Here is a 24,849-nt window from a genome sequence, read left to right as displayed (position 1 = left end):
AAAACCAATAGCAACAGGAAACGAAGCCTTTGGAGTGTTTGGCAGGTGGGTGATACCTCACTGCTCTTTCTGAGGCCGCTGGTGAGGACTGCTTGATAGGGAAAGTCTCACTCAGGACAATGACAGACTTAGAACAGATAGCATCTACAGGAGTATGGTAGTGATCCCTGTGGAACACTTGAAGACATTTCCCCCTGTATTTCTACTCTTTGGGGGGCTCTGTTCTTTAATTAAAATTGGTGTTTTGGAAAAAGAGAACATGAATTCAGAATACAGTAATAAATTATATCCTTGCCTCAGATGGAATTAAAATGACTGCAGACTTGAAATTTCCCTGCCTCTGAAAACTTAATTTGATATTTTCTGTTACACACCAAGTAGTGATTTGCAGAGGCACAGACTGTAAGATTAATTGAGGCAGCCATCTCTTCTGGCGCATCTCATCTTACATCTAATTATCTGATCATCTGAATCACAAACACGGTAGTTAAAGGGTGTGTGTTGAAAGGGCAGCTTTAAAATGTAAATATTAAAAAGGAGCTCTTTGGTTTTGGAAGGACAGGCATGCAGACTTGTAATAGCCATTATGTTATTTGTGGCATTAGGTCAGCAGGTCACATAAAAATGTGGTTACATCGCTCTCAGTAAAATGTGAAGATCCTTCTGAAGTCTGCACGAGGCTGTTTTGACAATTAACCTCCATTAGTATTCTAGCCCACATAAGAGCAAAACTCTTAAAAGGCTCTCTTTTCATGAATGTACTGTCAAATTGACTTCATCATTTAAATAAGACTGTAGTCACAGTAAATGATGAGTTGATATTTATACAAAGCATAACCTTAATTAAAATATTATGAGCAATTAAACCCAATGTTCATGGAATTATTGTACATTTATATGTAACAGAGTAAAAACATTGCATAGGACTGTTAAGCTTTTTGTATGAATCTAATTAACTTTGACAGGCTTTGGGCTTCTCTCCCTCTTATTTTTAGAAGTACTGTAGATAAATGTACTTGCATCTGGAAAACTTCAAACAGTTTTGATCAGCATTTCAGGTTTGATTTAAAAATGTATACATTGAGATGCTGTCTTAAATACAGAGTTGATGGACATACAGTGCACTGCTTCTTCCAGCAGGAAGGCAGATGTGGCAAGGTGAACAGTTGTAGACTGTAGCCACCAGTGGGTATTGTTTTGTCACAGTTTAATGTCAGGCAACTACTGCTGTGAGCAGGGCTTTATATATTTGGCTCTGGTTAGCGCTGAGGGTGTGAAAAGGTGAACTCACAGTGCTCATTCCCAGTGAGGCAATTAGGAAGAATGGTACTTCAAAAAGTTCTTGAAAAATTAAAAGATAAGCTTATTTTGGTACAAAAAGATTTTGAAATTTGTGCATAGCTTTTTTTTTTTTTTACAATATATATTTCCCATAAACTTTTTTGAAGACCTTGTATATCATATGGTCCTATTTTTGTCACTAGTACAGCCAACAGATAAATGCAGAGATACATAAACTATAGTATCCCTTATCTGTGCCTTCATTTTCTGTGGTTTCGGTTACCTGAAGTCAACCATTTTCCAAAAATATAAAATGAAAAATTCCAGAAATAAAAATAATTTGTGCCTTATTCTGAGTAGCATGAAGAAATCGTGGATCATCCTACTCTGTCCCACTTGGAATTTGAATCATTGCTTTGTCCACCGTATACATGCTGTGTATGCTACCTGCGTGTTAGTCACTTAGCCACTTAGGTTATCAGATCGAGTGTTATGGTATCCCAGTGCTTGTGATCCAGTGACTCTTATGTAGTAGCCTAATGCTGAGTCACAATGCCCATGGCATTCACCTCATGTCATTCATCTGTGCCATCCCATAGGCACTTACCATCTCACAGCATTACAATAAGGGTAAGTACAGTACAATATTTTGACAGAGAAATAGAGAGTATGAAGGCTTAAAGGGAGGAGGGGAATGAGAGAGAAAATGAGAGAGTGAGAGACCACATTTACAAAACTACTGAAAGAATATTATCATAGCTTTTCTATTTTATTCATCATTGTTGCTAATCTCTTCCTGTGCCTAATATATAAAATAAAGTTTCTATACTTTATGTAAGTATAGAAAAAAGCATAATGTGTACAGTATAGAGTTTGGTCCTATCCATGGTTTTGGCAATCCACTGGGAACTTTGGAATGTACCCTCCATGAATAAGGAGGGACTGCAGGATGCACAAGTATATGACGCTGATAAAGAAAACCCATGCTGAGAGCACAAGATGGCTGACCAGTTATTTTGAGCAGAGGAAGGACAAAGTAGAAAGATTTTTCAAGTTTTGTTTAGCAATTTCTTACATTGTTTAAGTTCTTGTGTAGCTTGGGTAATTACGAATTTAAAGATCAAGAAAGTAGTTTTGCTGCAAATGTACACATCTGAAAATAAAAACATCAAAAAAGAAAGAGGTGGAAGCTCTGACTTCAGTGAAGACTGTCTGACTTTAACATTTGTTCTTTCTTCCATTAAACTACATGGCCTTTTAAAATGTGTGCTAATGTTAAAAAATATCTCATGAAAACCAGTGGTGAATCTCTTGACCTCCCCTTAGTCCTCAGAAAACCCTACCCATGTATAGATGGCTCTGGGATATGTCAGTATTCCATCCTTATTCAGTCTACACTAACCCATATTTAATGAGCTCCCAGGATGTGCCACTTGCATTGTGTAACCTTGAGGAAGTTGTGGAAATAGAGGAGGCACTGTCCATGTCTTTGAAGGAGTAGCAGCACCATGAATGGACAGACACACAAAACCCCAGTGGGGTTTCAGGGAGGGGACAGTTACTTTAAGGCTAGGGTTCGCGTAACACTCTATTCAGTATCTAGACTTAGGGTCTGGGCATAATGGAAGATACTGAGATGTGACCCCTGTCCTCCAGTATCATGTCTTGATGTCAGAATGAGAACATGAAAACACAGGGAAATTAAAAAAAAAAAAAAAGAGCAAGGAAAGTCAGGAATAGTGTATGGTTGACTGTTAAGTGGTACAGGTTAGACCCTAAGTGAAATAGGAATCCTGAAAAAGGAGTGACCATTGTGGGTAGCAAATGTAGAAGAAGGCTCCTTAAGGACATTTATTATCGTACTTCTATTTTTTCAGTTCTGTTGCTCTATAAAGGACAAGGTGTCCAGGAATGCCCCTTTGTACTTTGAAATTGACCTTTGAGTGGAGTTTCTCTTCATTCTTTGACACCTGTTAAAAATACACACACACATATGCACATACACGTACACAACAGAATAGCAATAAAATCCATCTATGGCTGATAGATTTAACTATATATTTGTATATGAGTATTGGTGCATTTAATTGGTCCATGTGTGTTTACATGTTTGTATGTATAATCACGTACCACAGATGACTCCTCATCCGTCTCTCCTGCCCTTTCTGTGTTCTCTTGTTCTTTTTATTTATTTGTTTTTGCTATTATTGAGATGCCAGACATATTATTTATACTATAAAGAGTGAAAGTGTATAAGAGCTAGCCATATAGGGAGTTTTCTTTTAGAGGTATTAAACCTGAGTTCTGTATCCCTTGAAGTACATTGATACATAATCATGTATCTAAAGAATGTAAGAGCTAGCAAGTTCTTCCTGCTTTGTAAGCTTAAGTTCTTTTTAGTGATCAGATCCAGGAGGGTGAACCCACCCTGGGGGAGGGACTGTAAAAAATAAAAAGATTGAGGGCTGCATATTGAAATTAAAAATTATTTATTTAAAAGACACACACACACACCAAATACACACATACATACACATACACACGGAGAGAGAGAGAGGAGAGAGAGAGAGAGAGAGAGAGAGAGAAAGCTTTCATCCACACTGGATCACTCCCCCAAATGTCCATAACAGAGAAGCTGAGCCAGACTGAAGAGCCTGGAACTAAGAATTCAATTCAGGCGTCCACATGGGTGGTAGGGATCTTCATGCTTGAGCCATCATTTCTGTCTCCTGAGGTATGCATTAGCAGGAAGGAAGCTGGAATCGGAACTGGAGCCAGGACATGAACCCAAGCACTCCACTATGGGATGCAGAGGCCCCAGGTTGTGTCATAAGTGCTACATCAAATGCCTGCTCACTAGCTGCAATGTTTACAAGAAATTTTATCTTCCACAGGCAATTCCTGCCAGTGTGTCTTAATATTGCAAAGTTATATAGTGAACTCTGAAGTTCTCACAGGAAGATAACAATAGAATAAGTTCCTTAAAGTGCATATTCATGTAGGGTAAATCACATGTGCTGCTAAATATTTGGGATTGTTAAAAAGATATTTCTATATAAACGTCTTTCCATGTTTTATTTCTTAAATTTTTTTCTTTGAGTGGAATAGAAATAGAGATAGAATCATGTATTTGAAAACACCTCTTAAATATCTAACATGGTGTAGTTTGTTTAACCAGTAAACTTAAGCACAACCATATAAAATGTTTTTAGTTTCTTTCTACCAACACGTTTAAAACATATGATACACAGATTCAGGTCACACAAATTAAAATGTATCTTTGATTGATTTTAGCAGCTTAAATTTATGGACAATCTTATCTATAAGCCATTTAAAATAAAACTCTTAATAAAATTTCCCCATGTGGACATACAATATGTACACACATATAACATAGCATAATAGACCACTATAGCAATTTTAATAATAGCTTTTAAAATCTTTAACTCTTTTTGTCGATTGCCAATTGATTTGAATTGCTTTTTGTTTTTAGTAACCTCAGTTAACCATACTTTCTCTCAGTTGGTACTGTTAATACATTATTGGCTTCATCTGTTTACAGAGCCATCCCAAAGTACTGAATACAATAAAAGTGGTTGGAAAAAGTCCATAGAAACCTATAGGAGGACAGCTAAACACAGAACCAACAACGCTTTAGTTTTATGAACAGCACATCATATATAACTATGGATGACAAAAGACTTTAAGTTGCCATGTTTAAAATTATAAACTCATCAACCAACAAGAGGCACTTGCTTACTTCACAGTATTTTTGAAAGCACCTGTAGGATTTTACAAGTATTTAACCCTTTAGGCCTCTGGGTCTTTCTTATTAAGATAACTATCATGTCTAGTAACACAAGATCATTAGACTTTTTAATTCTCAAACATTTGTATTAATAGCATTTTCCATTATAGAAACTTAAAGTTTGGTACCACATCACATCTTGACAGTCCTTCTAATATACTCCAAATAGACTGATTAGTTGGTGTCTCTATAAGATGAGAGACATAGGTCCTTTGATTTTTTCAGTTGGGCCCAAACTGGAAAAACCAAAGTCCAGGATTTACTGGAAATTTTAGAGACCAGATTGTTTGAAACTTTGATTTTTTGAATGCCTGTCAAGAATGCCAAGAAGGCTCAAAATCCAAAATATCTGGTTGAAATAAGATTCCTTAAAATCATGACATAACATAGACCAAATTTGATCATTGTTACAAGGTGATTATTCAAATCTTTGAAAATAAGCACATATTTAAATTACCCATAGCTCTTAATAAAAATTCAGCTGTTTTTGAACAATTAGAATTTAACAGACATCAAGAGAACATAATAGATTACTTTAACACATTGATTTAACAGAGCATCAGAGTTTAATTCTATGTCAAAGAGAAATTGAGCTTCCTGTGATCTTTTGCTGTGAGGTTTCCTTCCTTTACCTTCTTTCATATTGGTGACCATGTTTCTGTGTTTCTGTGTGTAAGACATCTTTAAGCATCTTTTGCAGGGCAGGATGAGTGGCAACAAATTCTTTCAGTTTCTGTTTGCTATGAAAAGTCTTAATTTCACCTTCATTCACAAATGAGAGCTTTGCAGGATATAGTATTCTGGGCTGGCAGTTTTCCTCTTTTAGTACCTGGGCTATGTCTCGCCATTCCCTTCTAGCTTGTAGGGTTTCTGATGAGAAGTCTGCTGTGAGTCTAATTGGAGATCCTCTAAGAGTAATCTGACGTTTCTCTCTTGCACATTTTAGGATCTTTTCTTTATGTCAACAGAGTGCCTTCCCCTAGGAGGTTCACACCTCCCTTAGGATATACCCCATGTGAAGAGATAGATAGGTCTGAGCCTCTGAATTTACAAGGCCTAAAGCCCACCAGATTATTATCAAGCCCCTTCTATCAGGTTCTATTTGCCTCTCAATCAGAAAAATTACTTGTGGCTTAGACAGCACCTTTCTTAGCTCCTCTAATAATGACTCTGTCCTTTGTTCTAGGCCCTGTCTAGTGCACTTGGGCCTCATTCCTTTGTAATCATAACCTCTACTCTACCACCAATGGCTCTACTCCCAACCTGTGTGTACTGATGGTCCTCTTCCCCACTTAATGCTGTATAATTGTTCAAACCTGGTAAATGCCACTCTTAGGATCATTGGTTACTATCCTCACTCTGTCTTTTATGACCTTGTCTAAATATGATCAGAGTCGGGGAACTTGGAAGGCTTCCATAGCCTTGGCAACTCATGACGACAGCCTAGGGTGGTTACTGGCGCCATAAACTAGAGTGTCAATTTGTTGGGTCAACAACAGGAGCCACTGTGCACTTACTCCTCATGTGGGATCTCTGTCCTTAATGTGCTGTACATTTTGATTTAATGCTATAACTAGTACTCAAACAGTATGTTTCACTTTGTGTTTCTATGTGGGTGCAAACTGTTGAAATCTTTATACTAAATTGATCTTCTGTATATAAATAGAATTGAAAATGAATCTTGATGCAAATGGAAGGGGAGAGGGAGCGGGAGAGGGGAGGGTTGTGGGTGGGAGGGAAGCTATGGGAGGGAGAAGCCATTGTAATCCATGAGCTGTACACTGGAAATTTATATTCATTAAATAAAGTTAAAAAAAAAAGAAATAGAGATAGAGACAGACAGAACTTCTATTTAGGTGGTTCACCTTCCAAATGCCAACCACTGCTGGACCTGGCAGAAGATGGGAGCAGAGAACTTAATCCAGGCTCCCACATTAGTGGCAGTGACGCACGTACTTGACCTGTCACCTTCTGCCTCCAAGTGTGCACATTAGCAGGAAGCTGGAATGTCAAGGGCAGCTGGGACTCAAACTCAGGCACTGTGATGTGGGATGCAGGTGTTCCAATAGGCAGCCTAACTGCTGGGCTGAATACCTACCCCTCTACTTTTTCTTTTTATTAATTGTAAAGCAGATAAGAATCTTCACAATCAGCCTGACTCATATTACTTGATTGAAGACTAAACTCAAGGCTCAATCTCTGAATTATTTCAAGTGGTAATTTCCAAATCAAAGAAGTATTTGCTCCTATTGTAGGAAATCTGTAAAATAAATAAAATATAAAAAAAGAGATACAATCCTTCAAGCCAAAGAAAACTTGTTAGCATTGGATTGCACATTCTTCTAGTCTTGTTCATTCTTATTTATAATACAGGTATTACATGTGTGTTGAGGACCATGTGTGTTGAGGATTTAGGGCATCATTTTTTTTTAGCATGCCCTAGCTCATAATCACTGCTCTCTGTCAGTGAGGCTGCCATCACGAAAAGGCCAGCCTTTGAACCTGATTGGACACTCTGTGCTAAATCCTCTCCTCAGTTGTCAGCCACAGAGTAGGGATGCGTTGGGAGAACTGCTCTGTGCCCAGGGGCTGGGGAGAGACTGGGCTCAATTATTCAGTCTGGAAGTGGATTGTCACAGCTGACTGGTGCTCAGGTCTTGCACAGGAAACAATTCGAGTTAATTGGCCCGTGTGGTGAGGTCCATGCTCAAGGTTATGACCTGATGTGACTTGAAGGTGCTGGCCTCCGAGGGCCAGAAACAGACAGGAGGAAAGAAGAAATTTCAAGAGCATTTGTGGAAAGAAAACTATCCTCAACCATCTTTTCTCTGTTGCTGAAACTCTCTGGACATTGAAGCAACTGGATGCATGTGTGGATGACTGTGGCACCCCAGAGTACCTGTGTTTGAGAGGTTAAGATAGCAACATATTTGGAAAGGGAGATGAGATCTTTGTCCTGTTTATTTGAGGAAGTTTGGGGGAGGGAATCTGATGAAAATCAAAGGGGAGAGGATTAAAGGCTTCCTACCTGATGCACCTTTGCTGTTTTTTTTTTTTTTTTTTTTTTTTTTTTAAGCCTAAGAAGCACCGTTAGTTCAGAAGAAACCCCGGAGCTTGTTTGAGGGAAACTTCTCATCGTTGGATTGGATAAGAGATGCTGTGCAACATGTATAGGCCCATGGTCCTAGGAAACCCATGTCTTTCTGCAATGAAAGATCAAGCACAAATGTCCCTCTATTTTGTTTATGTTTCTTAGGCAGTAACCACAAGCCAGATACTGTACAAAATACTGGGGATTAAAGACTAATCCTTGTATCCAGGAAACATGATATTGAGAGGTAACTTTATAAAGAAATTAATGTTAGTTTTGGAGGTGATGGTAGGGTTATGTTGTGTGTCCAGTCATGGCAGTTGAGTAGTGAGTAGGATCTAGTGAATGATTGTTGAATGATTAAATATACTCTGCTTAATTAATACAGCCCTTAATCAAAAGTTCAATTTTGCATACAGCTTACATAGTGCTTCTTATTTCTGTGTTGAAACCTGATCAAATGCATTACCATTATGTCTTTTCCTGCTGTTTTTACAATGAGCATTCACTGTAATAGTCTTGACATCCGACTTTTTCCTTAATTCATTCAATATTTTACCTCATTGATAATCAAGGAACTTAAGAAGTTGCTAGCTTTATTATTCCTGTAATCATATTTAGAGTCAGGGTTCAAGATTGTGGCAACAGTTCTAGAGACACTCCATTGGCACAGACTCATTAAGCAATGCTTCTCCAACTTTGGCTGGAGAAGGATACAGGTACTGATCTATTTGACAAATCAGATGCTTACACAGTCCAGATAATCATTAGTGACCTTGAGCTATGACTGTAGACTGTTTCTGGACATGTGTCACTTGCAATAAATATACATTTCATGACTGAAAATTGTACAACTGTTGAGTATGGCACTGTAGACAAAACTGAATCTGGCTTATAACATTTTTAGAGTAAAAGAAAAATTTTAAATTTATAGAAATTAACTAGTTCTCTTCATTTCTCTCTTCTACTCCCTTTCTACTTTCCTTCTATCCTCTTCATCTCCCTACTTTCTTCACACTTTGTTATCCTGTAGGTGAGATGGTATGGTGGTTAGGGGCAGAGTTTTGGCCACTGGGGGAAGATGTTTGGGCTTCGGATCTGGTTGATCATTTTCGGTCTCTAGGGTTAGTTCTCAAACTATAGCCTGCATCAGAGTCCCCTAGAGGCTGTTTAAGGCCGAGTTACTGGGCTGCATCTCCAGAGCTGCTGAATGAATGTATCCAGGTGAACCTAACGATTTGCATTCCTAACTGGTTTCCAGGTGTTGCAATGCTGCTGGTTCCAGGACCACATTTGGAGAACCCTTGGCTTAGAATATTCCCTTACTGTGCAAAAACTATCACTTCTTATTGTTACTAATTTCTTAAAGAGTAAGTAAACAAAAATAAGTCTGTTAGAGTATCATTTGGAATAACTGTGAGTCTCTGGGCGATTGGAAGGTTTATGTATTTTCAGTGAGGAAGACAGTAAGTTTCTCAGTAACTTATTCAAGTAGCTATTTGTTTTTAAAAAATTTCTTTTATTTATTTGAAAAGCAGAGTTAGAGAGAGAGAGATGGAGAGATAAACAGAGACAGAGATCTTCCAGCCTCTGCTCCATTACCCAAATGGTCACAATGGCCAGGGCTGGGTCGGGCCAAACCCAGGAGCCAGGAGCTTCACCCAGGTCTTCAATGTAGGTGCAGGGGCCCAAGCACTTGGGCCAGCCTCTGCTGCTTTTCAGGCCACTAGCAGGGAACTGGATCAGAAGTGGAGCAGCTGGGACACAAACCAGTGCCCATATGGGATGCATGTGAAGCGAGTGTCAGCCTAACTATGCCACAGTGCCTGCCCCTCAAGTAGTTTTCCAGTTGGAAAAATGAATCTATTATAAAGCCTTTACATGAAATTTATCTTTGTCTTAGATTTTGGACCTTGGAAGGATGGCATCATGTGGTAATTGAAGACAATTATCAGTTTTCTCTGTTTCTCCCACTTCAAATCCCTGAACAATATACTGTTTTAGTACCTGACTACTGACCTTAATTTAATTTTGATAAACAAAAGGATGCTGAATAGTAAGGTCAATTAGCGTTCATAAAAGAAGGTTGAACTCTTTTAACCTGTACAAGAAAGATTTAACAGAAGGTGTTCAGCTTCCTGAAGGAAATTATCTGACCCAGACAAGACAGGCAGAAGGGACTAATTTTACATGCTTCTTGCAAATATGAGCAAGGCTATATGTCAGACACTTATTTGGATAAACTTTGGTTCCAGTTGTGTCTTTCAGTTAGCAAGTTAGTTTAACAAATGCTCTCTGGAATCATTGTGCAACTTTTCCTTGGACATCAGGGGGTAAGTCTTTGCCTTTTTAACTTAAAACTTTCTGAAATTTACCTTTTAAAATTTTGTCTTTATTTTTTATGAGAGAGGGAGGAATTTTCTACCTTCCTGCTGGCTCACTCTTCAGTAGCGGCAGCTGGGCCCGGCTGAAGCTGGAACTCAGTTCTTGTTTCCCAAATGGGTGGCAGGAACCCAAGCACCTGAGTCATCACTTGCTGCCTCCTAGGGTCTGCATTAACAGGAAGCAGAGTTGGGACTCAAACCCAGATACCCTGCTATAGAATGTTAGTGTCCCTAGTAGTGCTCTAACCACTAGGCCAAATACCTGCCACTTACTTATCTAATTGACACATAAATATTGTATATATTTATCATGCACAGCATGTTGTTTTTAAATATATACATGCTGTGGAGTGGCTAAATTTAGCTAATTAACATACGTATACATCACATAGTTTTAATTTCTTTGTGGTGTGAACACGAAGTCTATTTTACTAATTTTCAAGAACAATATAGTCACCATATTGTGCAGATCTCTTGAAGTTACTCCTCTCATTTAACTGAACTTTTGTATGCTTTAATCAACATTTCCCTCACCACCACCCTCGATTCCCACAATCCTTGGTAATTGTCATCTTATTTGCACTTTTATCAGTCCAACATTTTAAAGTTGACATTTAAGTGAGACCATGAAGTACATACCTTTCTGCTTAACTTATTTCACTTAATATAATGCCCTCTAGGTTCATGCATATTGTTACAAATGATAGGCTTTCCTTCTTTTTAAATCTACATAGTATTCCATTGTGTATGTATACCACATTTTACTCCATTCATCAATTTGTTTATGTGTACATTGATTCTATATCTTGGCTATTGTGAATAATGCTGCAGTGAAAATGAGTATGCAAATATCTGAGTGATATTTACTTTAAATTCACTTGGATATATACGCAGAAGTGGCATTGCTAACTTTTATAGGAATTCTGGTTTTTAATATTTTGAGGAAACTCCATTACTGTTTTCTGTAGTGACTGTACTAATTTACATTCTCACCAACAATATGCAAGAGTAGCTTTTTCTCTACCTTCTCTCTAACATTTGTCTTTTACCCTTCTGCTAATAGACATTCTACCAGATATGTTGTAACATCTTATTGTGGTTTTAATTTGCATTTCTCTGATGATTAGTGGTGTTGAGAATTTTGTCATTTATCTGTCTTCCATCTATATGACTTCTTTTGAGAAATATCTATTCATATCCTTTGCCCATTTATTAATTGTGTTTTTCTCTTGCTATAGAATTGAGTTCTTTATGTATGTTTGATATTAACCCTTTTTAAGATATACAGTTTGCAAATATTTTCTCTCTTTCAGAAGGTTGTTTCTTCACCCTGTTGACTATTTACTTCACTGTACAGAAGATTTTTAGTTTAATATAATTCTATTTGTTAGTTATATCTTCTCTTGGTTGTGCTTTTGTGTTAATATAAATAAAATCACATCCTGTGCCAGTTCCATGGAATTTTCCCACGTTTTCTTTGGTTGGCTTTACAGTTCTGTGTTAGATTTATGTTTCTAATTCATTTATAATTGATTTTTGTAACTGGTATGAAATAAGGGTCTACTACCATTCTTCTGTGGTTATCCAGCACAATATTGAAGAGACTTTTTTACCCTGTTATTTATTTTTGATATCTTTTTAAAAAATCAATTGTTCATAAATCCTTGGATTTATTTCTCGGCTTTGTATTCTGTTCCATTGATGTATGTGTCTGATTTTATGGGAATGCTATGGTGTTTTGATTACTATATGTTTGTTGTGTATCTTGAAGGCAGGTAGTGTGATACATCCAGCTTTGTTCATTTTACTCAAGATTGCTGTAGTTATTTGAAATATTTTTGGTATCATATAAGTTTTAAGATTGTTTTTCCTATTTCAGTGAAAAATGCCATTGCAGTTTTGATAAGGATTGCATTGACTCTGTAGATTTTGGATATTGTAGGTGTTTTGATGATGCTGATTCCCCCAAGCTGTGATCATAAGATATCTTTGCATTTATTTATGTCTTTCTCAATTTCTTTTGGCAATGTTTTTAATTTTATTTACTTGAGAGGGGGAGGAAGGTGGTGAAAGAGTGGAAGAGGTGGGGAAGGGGGAGGCAGAGAGGGAGATAAAACCTATCTGCTGACCTGTTCCCTGAATGCCCAGTCAGGAGCCAGATACTCAATACAAATCTCCCACAGGTGTGGCAGGAACTCAGTTAAGCTATCTGCCACCCAGGGTCTGCGCTGGTAAGAAGCTGGAGTCAGGAACCAAGGCCAGGTATCAAATCCAGGTCCTTTTGATATGGGGTACAGTCATCGTAACTGGTATCTTAACCACTAGGTTACCAGCTCGCCCCTCATCAATGTTTTACAGTTTTCAGTGAACAGATATTTCACCCTGTTGGTTAAAGTTGATTTCAATTTTTCATGAAGACTAAGGCTTATATATTCTGGTGAGTTTCTTCTAAAAGAGTAAAATATGTCTTATGTTTTCAAATTTTATGAAAATATGTGGCAAAATGAAAATATTTTTTAACTTTTTCCAGGCCTGGAAGTGGCCCATGCCAGCAAAATTCCCAAAGGTTTTCCTTTAACTTTGTGGACAATTCATTTCTCATTGTGTTACAGACCCCAGATGCAATTCATACATTGTGGATGCTCAAAATAATGTGGAGAAAATTCGTATTTGTAAAGCAGTGTGATTTTCTTTGTGTATGAGATACTTGATGTAACCATCTTTGACTTTATGTTGAACTAATTTTTTAGATAAAACACATACAATTTAAATCAATTGATTGGGGTTTTTCTATGCAGAATCAATGGCATATTCATAAGGTATCTGTCATCATAAACTAAGGAGATGAATAGTTAGACAAAATAATGATGAATGAACAGTTTAGGCCCAGGAGATGTCAGCCCCATAGATCTGTCAAACAGAACAGAGGTTGGTTAGGTAGGAATTCTTTAGAAACTGTTTTCCTGTTCTGTGATGTTTGAAGGTGACAGGGCTTGGGGCTTTGAATGGTGAGAAATTTCTACTAGTGAAGTCCTCAAGCTAGACAGATGTTAGCAGAACACTGGGAGTCAGGGCGGGGAGGGCTCATGAGCAGAACAGCACAGCTGCAGTGTAAGTTGGGAGCCCAACACTAGTGCTCAGTCTGTCTCCATTGCCCACAAGCACTGTGATCAGATGAGGGTTCCTGACTGTTTCTGCTTTGACACGGTGAGGATGGCCTGCACCCACGTGGGAGACCAGGGGTAAGCAACCGGCTCCTGGTTTCGGATCGGCACAGTGCACCGCCGGCCGCAGCATGCGGGCTGTAGCAGCCATTTGGGGGGTGAACCAACGGAAAAAGGAAGACCTTTCTCTCTGTCTCTCTCTCTTTCACTGTCTAACTCTGCCTGTCAAAAAAAAAAAAAAAAAAAAAAAAAAAAGAAGAATAAATAGTTTCAGCTTCCTCTTGATTAAGATCAATGCAATGGCTTAGGTCTTCCCAGAGATCCTAAAGAAAATATAATAAAAGTAGACTATTAAGGAGGCAGGCAAAGCAATTTAAAGATAATCACAGACATTGAAAAGGCTTTTCTTGTGATTTGATTTGAAATTGTGAGGTGATCACTTAAAAGGAAGGAGGGATGCATTACTAGCCCATTATTTCCCAGATCAATATAGACCACCCATTCTTTTTAAATAGTTTTTGCATCTCGGCTAATAGATTGCCCAGGGAAAACAAAGTATCATTTATAATTGTTATTTAAATATTTTATGTAAAAGCTAATCTTCTGAAGACTTAGAGAAATCATTGTAGATTAAAGTAAGAAATAAAGATTTGCATTTATAAGAAATTAATGATGGTTCTGAAATTGAAGAACCATTTAGTGCTGGGAGAAATAAATACAAATTGTAGCATCTATCTGATGGAGTTTTGTTTAGATTGCTTCTGGTGATAAACCATCTATAATAATATAAATCAAGGGCTGGTGTTTTGCCATAAATTTGCAATGTTTAGCATAATTTTCGTTTGCATTTCATACTAAAGTGACACCAAGAAATATGAGATTAATAGTTAGTTATTAAGTGAAAATGACTTTCATGTCTGTAGTCATTTTTAGAAATAGTTACGTGTAATTCATTTAGGGAGCAGAGAAAATTAATTTGCAGCTGTGGTGTGATCTAACACTTTAAAACAACAAAGGACGTGGTGCCCAGTAACAAACTTTGGAAACATAAGGCTGGAATCATTTTGAATCCCTCATTTGGAATCTTCTGTACCTTAAGGCGCCCTTTAGGTCACGACATTCTTGGTGGTTGACTCCAGAATATTATGCTAATAGCTTCAGAATAGGAAAGTTGGTACCTGTTCTCAAATTATGTCATAATACCACAGAGCACAAACTTATCTGTACCTAAGGGAATAAGGGTCAGACAGCAGTAGCAGCAGTACTGAGACATTTATTAGTTTTAATTAGTGTTTTCATTAGAAAGTGTCATTTTAGATTCTACTTTTTAAAAAATGACACATTATCTGCTTTCATATATTTCATTGCACTACAAATTGGCCATGACAGAGAATTTAAATTTTGTAGATAACACAGAATTCTTCAAGAATTTTAGCCTCAGATTTTCTTTATAAGCCAAAAAAATGTACATAATATTTCCTTTTGATCATATGCCAGACAGTGTGCTAAATGCTTTCTCTGTGTTGACTCATTTGTGTTCCCTCCATGACTAGAGCCCTTGTCAAAGCCACAGATTCATTTTTTCAGGTATCACTCAGTGAACACTGTCTCTTTGTGAGCTATTGAACTACACTGGAAGCACTAATGTTTTAAAAAGAGGTAAAGCAAAAGGATCATATTTAAGAGTTTAAAAAAGGTGGCCGGCGCCAGAGCTTAACAGGCTAATCCTCCGCCTTGCGGCGCCGGCACACCGGGTTCTAGTCCCGGTTGGGGCGCTGGATTCTATCCCGGTGGCCCCTCTTCCAGGCCAGCTCTCTGCTGTGGCCCGGGAGTGCAGTGGAGGATGGCCCAAGTCCTTGGGCCCTGCACCCGCATGGAAGACCAGGAGAAGCACCTGGCTCCTGGCTTTGGATCAGCACGGTGCGCCGGTCACAGCGTGCCGGCCGCGGCAGCCACTGGAGGGTGAACCAATGGCAAAGGAAGACCTTTCTCTCTGTCTCTCTCTCTCACTGTCCACTCTGCCTGTCAAAAAAAAAAACAAAAAAACAAAAAAACAAACAAAAAAAAACAAAAAAGGTAAGTCAGGACTTCTGGCCAATATAATATTCTAAGTTCATATCTTGAAACCCCACTGTTCATCATATCAGTCGTCAAAGCTAGATAGACTTTCTTAAAAACATACTTCCCCCACCCCAAAGAAAACAACAACCCAGTATTTTATAAAAGTTTAAAATCAGACTTGTAGGTGGACTGGAAGAGTTACAGAAATGCCATGGAGTGGTGAGTTGGGATATCATGTGGGCTTGCTAAGCTCTGAGTTTGGGACCCAGCAGGTGGAGTGTGAGGAGAAGAATAGTGCCCCAAAGCCACACTTACAACATGAAATTAGGAACTATCACTTCTTTGTCTTCTCCCTTCCTCTCAGCTGTTGCTTGGGATGCTGATTGCCAGGAAACTGACACCTGGTTCAGGACTGGGTCCCTCCACTCCCCTAGGACAACAGGTGGAGGGAACAGTAGATTAACTCACCTGCTACTTGTTTTTAAGAAGTCTCAGTGTGCTGTGATATGACATGGGACTGTGTTTATTTGTGTTGTTTTCTTATCATTACTTTCAATGATGTTCAATTGGCTGTTTTTTCCAAATCTTACAACTTATCACTAGCTGATTATGAAATTTTTTCAGTTACTTTAATTTATTAATTTATCCTAGTTTAGTTGAAACTTCAGTTTTCCAAAATCAGGCTCCTCCTTTATGCCTGTAGTCCTGGCATCCTACAGGGATCAGCAAGGGCAAAGTGAGGGCTGCCTTTGTCTGGCTGTGAGATGGCTCCCTTTTCTCCTGAGTCTTCTAACAGTTTGGCTCTTCCTGGGTCAGGAGGGGTGAGGAGAAGAGGTGAAGGGTTGTTTCTGTTAGTGGTAGAAACTGCCTAATGTTGCTAGGATTTTGTCTGGTTTAGTCTGTAGTTGATGCCCTCTACTGTTGGTCATGTGCTCAGTGTTCTTCGGGAGAAGAATTTACTTTCATTCCTGACTCTCTCCAAGGGACCGTCACAGAGAGGGCAGCCCAGTATTCCTGTGATTTCCACCAGGGGTCCTTACAATACGTGATAAGGTAGATATCTGTGCTGGAGGTCAGGAACCACAAGACACTACCCCAAGTGATTCTATTCTGGTTGTCCATCAGAGCAGCCCTTTTCCTGGGATGCCTTATTTTCATCCGGGACCTGGGGAAAAGTTGCTATGTGAATATGTATAAACTTCAAATGAAATTTTATGGGGGTATCATGAAGTTTCCAGGTGACCACATAACTTCATAAAAGGAGGTGCTGGAAGGTGCTCATCCTTCTTTGCTTGGAGACCAAAACTAGTGAGGTATTGAGCTGCTCTTTCTTTTTTTTTTTTTTTTTTTTTTAAATTTTTGACAGGCAGAGTGGATAGTGAGAGAGAGAGAGAGAGAGAGACAGAGAGAAAGGTCTTTCTTTTTGCCGTTGGTTCACCCTCCAATGGCCGCCGCGGCCGGCGCGCTGTGGCCGGCGCACTGCACTGATCCAAAGCCAGGAGCCAGGTGCTTCTCCTGGTCTCCCATGGGGTGCAGGGCCCAAGCACTTGGGCCATCCTCCACTGCACTCCCGGGCCACAGCAGAGAGCTGGCCTGGAAGAGGGGCAACCGGGACTAGAACCTGGTGTGCTGGCGCCACAGGTGGAGGATTAGCCTATTGAGCTGTGGCACCGGCCAAGCTGCTCTTTCTACTTCCTTCCCACACCCCTTTACCCCTTTGGCCCACCCCACCCTTCAACTATGCAGCTGCATGTGAGTGTGAGTGTGAGTGTGAGTGTGTGTGTGTATGTATGCATATGCTGATTTCTCACCTTTTGAATCAACTTTAGCACTTTGTGCATTGTATACATGCCTATGCTTAGAATGCTTCTCTAAGTAGAAGGCAAGGACAGGAAACAAAAAATACCACACCACTAATCATGTGGTTGCTCTTTCTGATGGCCAAGTTTATTCTCAAGCTAACTTGGGGCCCACTGTGAGCACCCTTATGAATATAATGAAGATACTCCTATCAAGAATTTTCAAGGGTTTTAGGAACCCCATGCCAGGAAAATAGGATAAAGACCTGACATTCTTGATTATGTTGCTAGGTCCCACCTCTTCCACTTGACTTCGACCCAACCCTAGTTTGGTTGGATGTGTGCTTGCGTGATCCAGCAGCCACATGGAACTACGTCTTCCCCTCCTCTGATGTCAGTATTTCTTTTCAAGGAGCCAAGGAAATTCTTCCAAATCTGGGGAGAGCTAAAATGGAGTGGATATACTGCAGCTCATATCTGCAAGCCCTACTGTTTGAACTTCAGACAAGGCACCCTAAGTTTGGTTCACATGTCTGTGGACCAGAATCAGGCACTCATTTCTGTAAGACTGCAAACATCAGGGGGTCCCTGGGATTCTGCACTTTTCAGAGTGGGCCAGTACACTCTTCAGTTTAGTAAGGATCAGCCAGGTCAGAGAAGCTGGCTTCCCTTCTGACTCAAGGCTGACAAATGTATCCCCTTCCCCCAACTTCTTTTATTATAAAGAAGGAAAGAATTCAGCAAAGTAGATGTTGACAGTAGTGAATCTGGTGGTCTGGTCTCTAAGAACATCATGTGGGAGATGTTTGACAGCTTTTTGGTGGCACTGTGTAAAGTAAGGGAATATTTAGTTCTTTTCATTTTTAGCTCTGGTATTTAGCCATGATTCTAATAAGACAATAGGAAAATGTCTTCTCAAAATCTGTTGCCTTAGATAAAGAGAGAAAATGAAAGAGAAGCTTCCAGTTGAGATAAGTGTACAAGCCAGTGTTGAAAACAGATAGAGAGTATCACTATATTCCTGAATCTGTATATGGGAAATACATGAAATTTGTATACTTTAAGTAAATTCAAAAAAGAAAACAACTAGGGAAAACTAAATTTAACAAAATAGGTAACAAAATCATTGGTCAGACTATCAATTAATTCAAGTGAATTAAAAATAATTTATGAAAAAAATCAAGTAATTGTGTTAAAACATGAAAAAAAGTCAAAGTACACTATAAAATATAAGATGTTTACATTATATGACATAGATGAGGGAGTGGGTGTTGGGGCATAGCTGGGTAAGATGGTGCTTGGCATGCTCGTGCTCCATATTTGAGTGCTTGGGATGAAGTCCTGCCTCTGCTTCTGATACAGCTTCTTGCTAATGCACATCCTGGGAGGCAGTGGAAGATGATTCAACTACTAGGTCCCTACTACCTACATGGGAGACATGGATGGAGATCCTGGCTCTTGGTTTAGGCCTGGCCCAGCCTTGTCTATTGCAGGAATTTGGGGAGTGAGCCAGCAGGTGGAAGGTTTTTGTCTGTCTCTGCATGTCTTTCTCTCTACCTGCTTTTCAAATAAATAAATACATCTTTAAAAAAGGGAAAGGTGAGCAGGGACTTTAAGCAAAATAGGATGCTTATTTAATGAATTATTGACTGATAAAAAGTATATGATATAATGTGTCATTTGTTAGTTAAAATGTACAATGTAAATCTTTTTTTCTTATTTGAAAGAATAAACATAGTAAGTGCTCAGTTTCAACCCATCTGTGTGACACCAGCTGGTTGTTCTGCAGTTCAGGTCTGACACTAATCATCTGGCATTAGCACAGACACCACAGGTAAAGGACAGAGTCTTCCTCAAGACTGTCCCTATTTCAGATGACAGGTGCACGTCTCGTGGGGTCCTCCTGCCACTGACTAACTGGCTACATATTTGGTGCTTTTTGTGACCTTCTCAGGTTCAGTAGTTCTGATAATTTGCTCTAATAACTCAAAGAACTCAGGCAGGCTCTATTTTCATAGTTATGATTATAGTTGTATTATAAAGGATTCAAATGATGAAGACCAGTCCAATGGTAAGATGCTTAGGACCAATTCGGAAAGAGACTACAGAGCTTTTGTGTCTTTCCCTTGTAGAATCAGTACACATCACTATCCCAGCCAGCACATCAGTGTGTTCACTAACAAGGAATCTCCAGCAAGCCTCAGTGTCCAGAGTTCTTATTGGGGTTTTATTACTTGGGGAGGATTGTTTGAATCATTGACTGCATTATTAAACTCAATGTCTAGGCACCCTCCCCTTCCAGGAGGTCCAGGTAGCTAGAAGTTCCACACCACTAATCACGTGGTTGGTCTTTCTGATGATCAGGCTTCATCCTCAAGCTATCTTGGGGCCCACAATGAGCAAACTCATTAGCATAACAAAGACACTCCTATCAGGAATTTCCAAGGGTTTTAGGAGCCCCATCCAGGAACCTAGGATAAAGACCAGACCAATTCTTCATTATATCACAGTGAATAACTGTAAATTCTGTTAGGGGAGATCAGCATTTGGCTCAGTGGTTAAAACCCTTAAAAAGATAATTGGGGCTGGCGCCGTGGCTTAACAGGCTAATCCTCCGCCTTGCGGCGCCGGCACACCGGGTTCTAGTCCCGGTCAGGGCGCCGGATTCTATCCCGGTTGCCCCTCTTCCAGGCCAGCTCTCTGTTATGGCCCGGGAAGGCAGTGGAGGATGGCCCAAGTGCTTGGGCCCTGCACCCCATGGGAGACCAGGAGAAGCACCTGGCTCCTGGCTTCGGATCAGCGAGATGCGCCGGCCGCAGCGGCCATTGGAGGGTGAACCAACGGCAAAAAGGAAGACCTTTCTCTCTGTCTCTCTCTCACTATCCACTCTGCCTGTCTAAATAAATTAAAAAAAAAAAAAAAAGATAATTGGGTTGCCTGCATCTTGTATCGTATTAGAGTGCCTAGGTTTAAATCACAGCTCTGTTCTAGATTCCAGCTTTTTGCTAATGTAGATCCTGGGAGGCAGCGGGTGTTGCTTCAGGTAGTTGAATCCCTGCCATTCACATGGAAGACCTGGATTCATTTCCTTGCTCCTGGCTTTGGTTTGGCCCAGTGTTGACTGATGTGGGCATTTGTAAAGTTAACCAGTGGATGGGAGATCTCTCTTTGTTTTTGTTTCTCTCTTTCTGCCTTTCAAGTAAATGACAAATGTAAATGAATATAAAGATAAGTTCTTTTAGGAAAAAAGTATATACAAAAGATAATTCAATGGCTGGCACTGTGGCGCAGTAGGTTAATCCTCCACCTGACTCACCAGCATCCCATATGGGTGCCTGTTCTAGTCCTGGCTGCTCCTCTTCTGATCCAGCTCTCTGCTATGGCCTGGGAAAGCAGTAGAAGATGGCCCAAGTCCTTGGGCCCCTGCACCCACGTGGGAGACCTGGAAGAAGCTCCTGGCTCCTGGCTTTGGATTGGCACAGCTCCGGCCATTGCAGCCATTTGGGGAGTGAACCAAAGGAAGGAAGGCTTTTCTCTCTGTCTCTCCCTCTCACTGTCTGTAACTCCGCCTCTCAAATAAATAAATAAAATCTTTAAAAAAAGCTAATTCAGAATGTTCTTGGAAAATGGAATTTTTGAAATCCATGCATACAAGGGGTTTTCTAAACATGAAAAATGTATATTGTGAGTGAACTATGCATGGATTTCAAGTTTTTGCTCTAAAATAATCATCTTTAATTCCACTTCCCTGAACTATTTTGAAGTATCCATGTATTTAGCTACAAAATGTAAAGGTAACAACTAACATTAGAAACATGGTTTGTAACTAGGGAAATAAATTGTGGAAACAGACAATGTGGAGAACATTTTCCTCCAACAAACAAAAGAATAGGCTGAAGTAGAAAATAGAAGCTGCTGGTAAATAGAAGCCAGCAAATGAGATAATAAAGAAGTGCAGTTGTAATAAAAACACATATAACTGTACTTATGTTATTTATTAAAAGTTAGGAGTTAACGAATTCAATTTTTAAAAATGCAGCTACAGACTGTTAAAAGAATATGTAGCAAGATTTAAAATAATAGAATGAGATATAATTAAGAAAATATTAACCAAGTGGAAGCTAATATAAAAATGTTAGCATGAGACCAATTTTAAATTAAAACAATACAAAACACATTATTTTGGTTTAGCAGAACTACAACAAAATGATTGAAAGAGTGATTCACTAATCATATACAATAATCATCAACTTGTGTATCCCTAACAAATAGTCTCAAAATATATAAAGAACTAAACTGTCAGATTATACAAAGTAATGTAAAAATCATTAGTGGAATGTTTGAATTAACATCTTTCACACTCCAAAGCAAAGTATAAGAAACGTTTAATAAATATAGTGACTTAACAAAGTGTACAAGTTTGAACGTGTATGTGAGCACACATTCATGTTCCTATTAACAAAGAGTACATATTTTCAAGTACACATGTATACAAAAATGTAAAAAAAATTTTCCATTTACTAAGCAATGGATACTTTTATATTCATAGATTTTGAAATATCAGTATTATCAGATGATAGCCTTTGACATCTGTGTAATTAGAGTAATTGGTTTCACTTTACTTGAAAGAGAAGGGGAGGGAGGAAAGGAGGAAAGGAGAGGGAGAAGGGAGTGAGAGAGAGAGAGAGAATGAATCAATGTTTGATTTGCTGGTTCACTACTCAAATGCTTGCAACATCCTGGGCTGGGCCAGGAGCTTAGAACCCAATCTGAGTCTTGCACATGGGTGGCAGGAACCCTAACACTTGAACCATCACCTGCTGCCCCCCAGAATGCACATTAGCAGGAAAGTGGATTGGAAGTGGAGCTAGCTAGGACCTGAACCAGGCACTCCAATATAGGATACAGTGTCCCAAGCAGCATCTTCACCATTGAGCCAAACACCCACCCTCACATCTGTATAATCAGAAATCAGCAATACAGGGTTCTTTCGTGTCTTGGAGGAAAGTCTTATATCAACTTAGATTCAAACAGGCTGTAAATTAGTTGACAATTTAGTAGGAGAAAAATTTGTTATGCATGCACATAGAAGAATATAGGGAACAGATCCTAAGATAATTAGGGGTAGGGGCTTTATTGTCTCTCAATAAGGGAAGATTTTAGTATTGAAAGGGTGCAAAGTCCTAATGAGGCATGTTTTACAGTAATGCTTTTTGTATTGTCCTGGTGTTCAAGGTTGTTTATTTCCCTGACTGGAAATTTCAGGAGGGGAGTAGGAGCTGCAGCTGTGAAGCTTTGCTTCGTTTGGTGTCAGAGAAAATCCCATGCCTGTCTCTAGATCCTGGCTCTAGCAGATCTGTCTAGAAAATAGGAACTCGAAAAATCTTTGTGGCTTCTTGTGCACTGAGAATAAAATCAGAATTTCTTGTCTGCAAGACTCCACGTATCTCACCAAGAATCTCATCATTTGAGGTGCTTGGGCCTTTTCTCAGGTCCTTGGTAGGCGAAGTGTTTTTCTCCCTTTTGAGCCTTTGCTCATTCTATCCCTTCTGCCAGAATTGTTGTCCCTTGGCTCTTCCATCCTTCAGGTCACAGCAGTACCTCTTCAGTTGAAGATCTCCTGATTGCTTTCATCTCAGTATGTCACATTTTGTATGCATGGGTTTAAGTGTTTATTACTTACTCTGTCTTCTCTTTAGATTGTCAATGCATGCAGAATATTGTCTTTCTTTTGGTTGTACTATCAATCTGCAGCTGCAATTCTCATTGTCACACCCACACTCACTCTCCTTTATAGCTGTGCACCTGCTAAGCTTTCAACTGCTAACATTTTCTTTTTTACTTCCTCAAGCAAAGGTTTCCTTCTTTGATGAGTTTGATGAGGGAGGGGGGAGAGAGAGAGAGAGAGAGAGAGAGAGAGAGAGAATCTTAGCTGATCACTGACAAGAACTAGTGTAAAAATTTCAGGCTCCCACTATATTATCTGCCTCATAACACATCTTTTATTGCTTGATTATCTCCCCATTTTTTCCCACTTCCTAACAAGTATTTTCTATACCTCCTAAGAAAACTACATATACCCAAATCTTTGTTTGGGGCAATGCTTCCGACATTTATTGGATGGGTGGATAAATGAATGGATGGATGGATGAGTGGATGGGTTAATGGATAGACGGGTGCTAGGTAGATGGATGGTGGATAAATTAAGAAGTTACAAAGCAGAATTAAAGGTTGGATGGGGTGTGAGGCTTCAATCTATCAAGAACAAAGTGAATTGTGGCTAGCTAACTCACAAGAAGCAAGCTTTGGGTTTAGGTGTGTTTACAGGGAATTTAATGTAGAGTTCCTGAAAGCTAAGGTTTTCTTTTGACCTGATGTCTACTTCTTGATTTTATTGATGCTCAGCTTAGGTGTAGTTTTTGCTTTTATTGTTTTATTACACTGTTTACCTGAAGTATTAAAGTATGCCATTTAAATAAATAAAAAAGTTCTCTATGAATGCTATTCAGCTTAAGTGAGGTTAACTTTCCAAATAATCACCTTTCAGAAATATTTCTGGAGGTGAGAACTGAGCTGTAAGTGAAATCAGATAGTGAGATTTAGAGCCAAGGAAAGCAGTGATAACACAAAGGGACTGCAGTCCCCAGGAGTGATGCAATTAATAGTGTGGGAAGAACTAGATGCTTACCAGTGCTGTCGTCAGTATTATAACTGTGTCACTGGACAAGGTCACAGAGTTCTTTAGGGGCCAATGAGAGCTCCTGGTCCAGAACCCATTTCCATTTTCAGCAGATAATGTGTATGTAGGCTAAGCAGACTGTGGGCTTCCTGAAGGCGTAGTGAATCATCAGTGTCTGACTTGTAAGTGGCCTTGGATCCATGAAAACTGTGAATGCTTGGCCCAGCTTGATAATAAATACTCTTTTCAAATTCAAAATGATTGATATAGGCTAATAAATCACTCATCACTAAGTAAAATATTCCTCAAATTACTAGATTATTAAAAAAGTGAATTCTGACACTCTATCAGTATAATTTATCCCTATGCATTAAAAAATAAAGATAATGTATCTAATGCTGTAAATCTGTATAAAATTTCTATAAGGAAATATTAATGTAACGATGCTGGTTGAAAAATGTTTGTATTTAAACAAGCATTAAACATGAAACTCAATGAAACATGCAGATGGAAAACATTGTTCTGAAATAATTTCCAGTAAAAACTTAACTTCTTTCTGGTGAATTGGCTTGTTTTTTGTTT

The 24,849-nt window shown here is 39.1% G+C and overlaps 1 protein-coding gene across 1 annotated transcript in view; it reads left to right on the top strand.

The window, feature by feature from the left end:
* LOC133751523 (EGF-like and EMI domain-containing protein 1) overlaps nt 1–24,849 on the top strand; it is a 587,503-nt gene that overhangs the window by 37,162 nt on the left and 525,492 nt on the right. The gene's annotated exons all lie outside the window — the stretch shown is intronic.

This window comes from Lepus europaeus, chromosome 2 (assembly GCF_033115175.1).
Source record: "Lepus europaeus isolate LE1 chromosome 2, mLepTim1.pri, whole genome shotgun sequence".
Lineage (NCBI taxonomy): Eukaryota > Metazoa > Chordata > Mammalia > Lagomorpha > Leporidae > Lepus > Lepus europaeus.
This window is presented reverse-complemented; position numbering and strand designations above follow the sequence as displayed.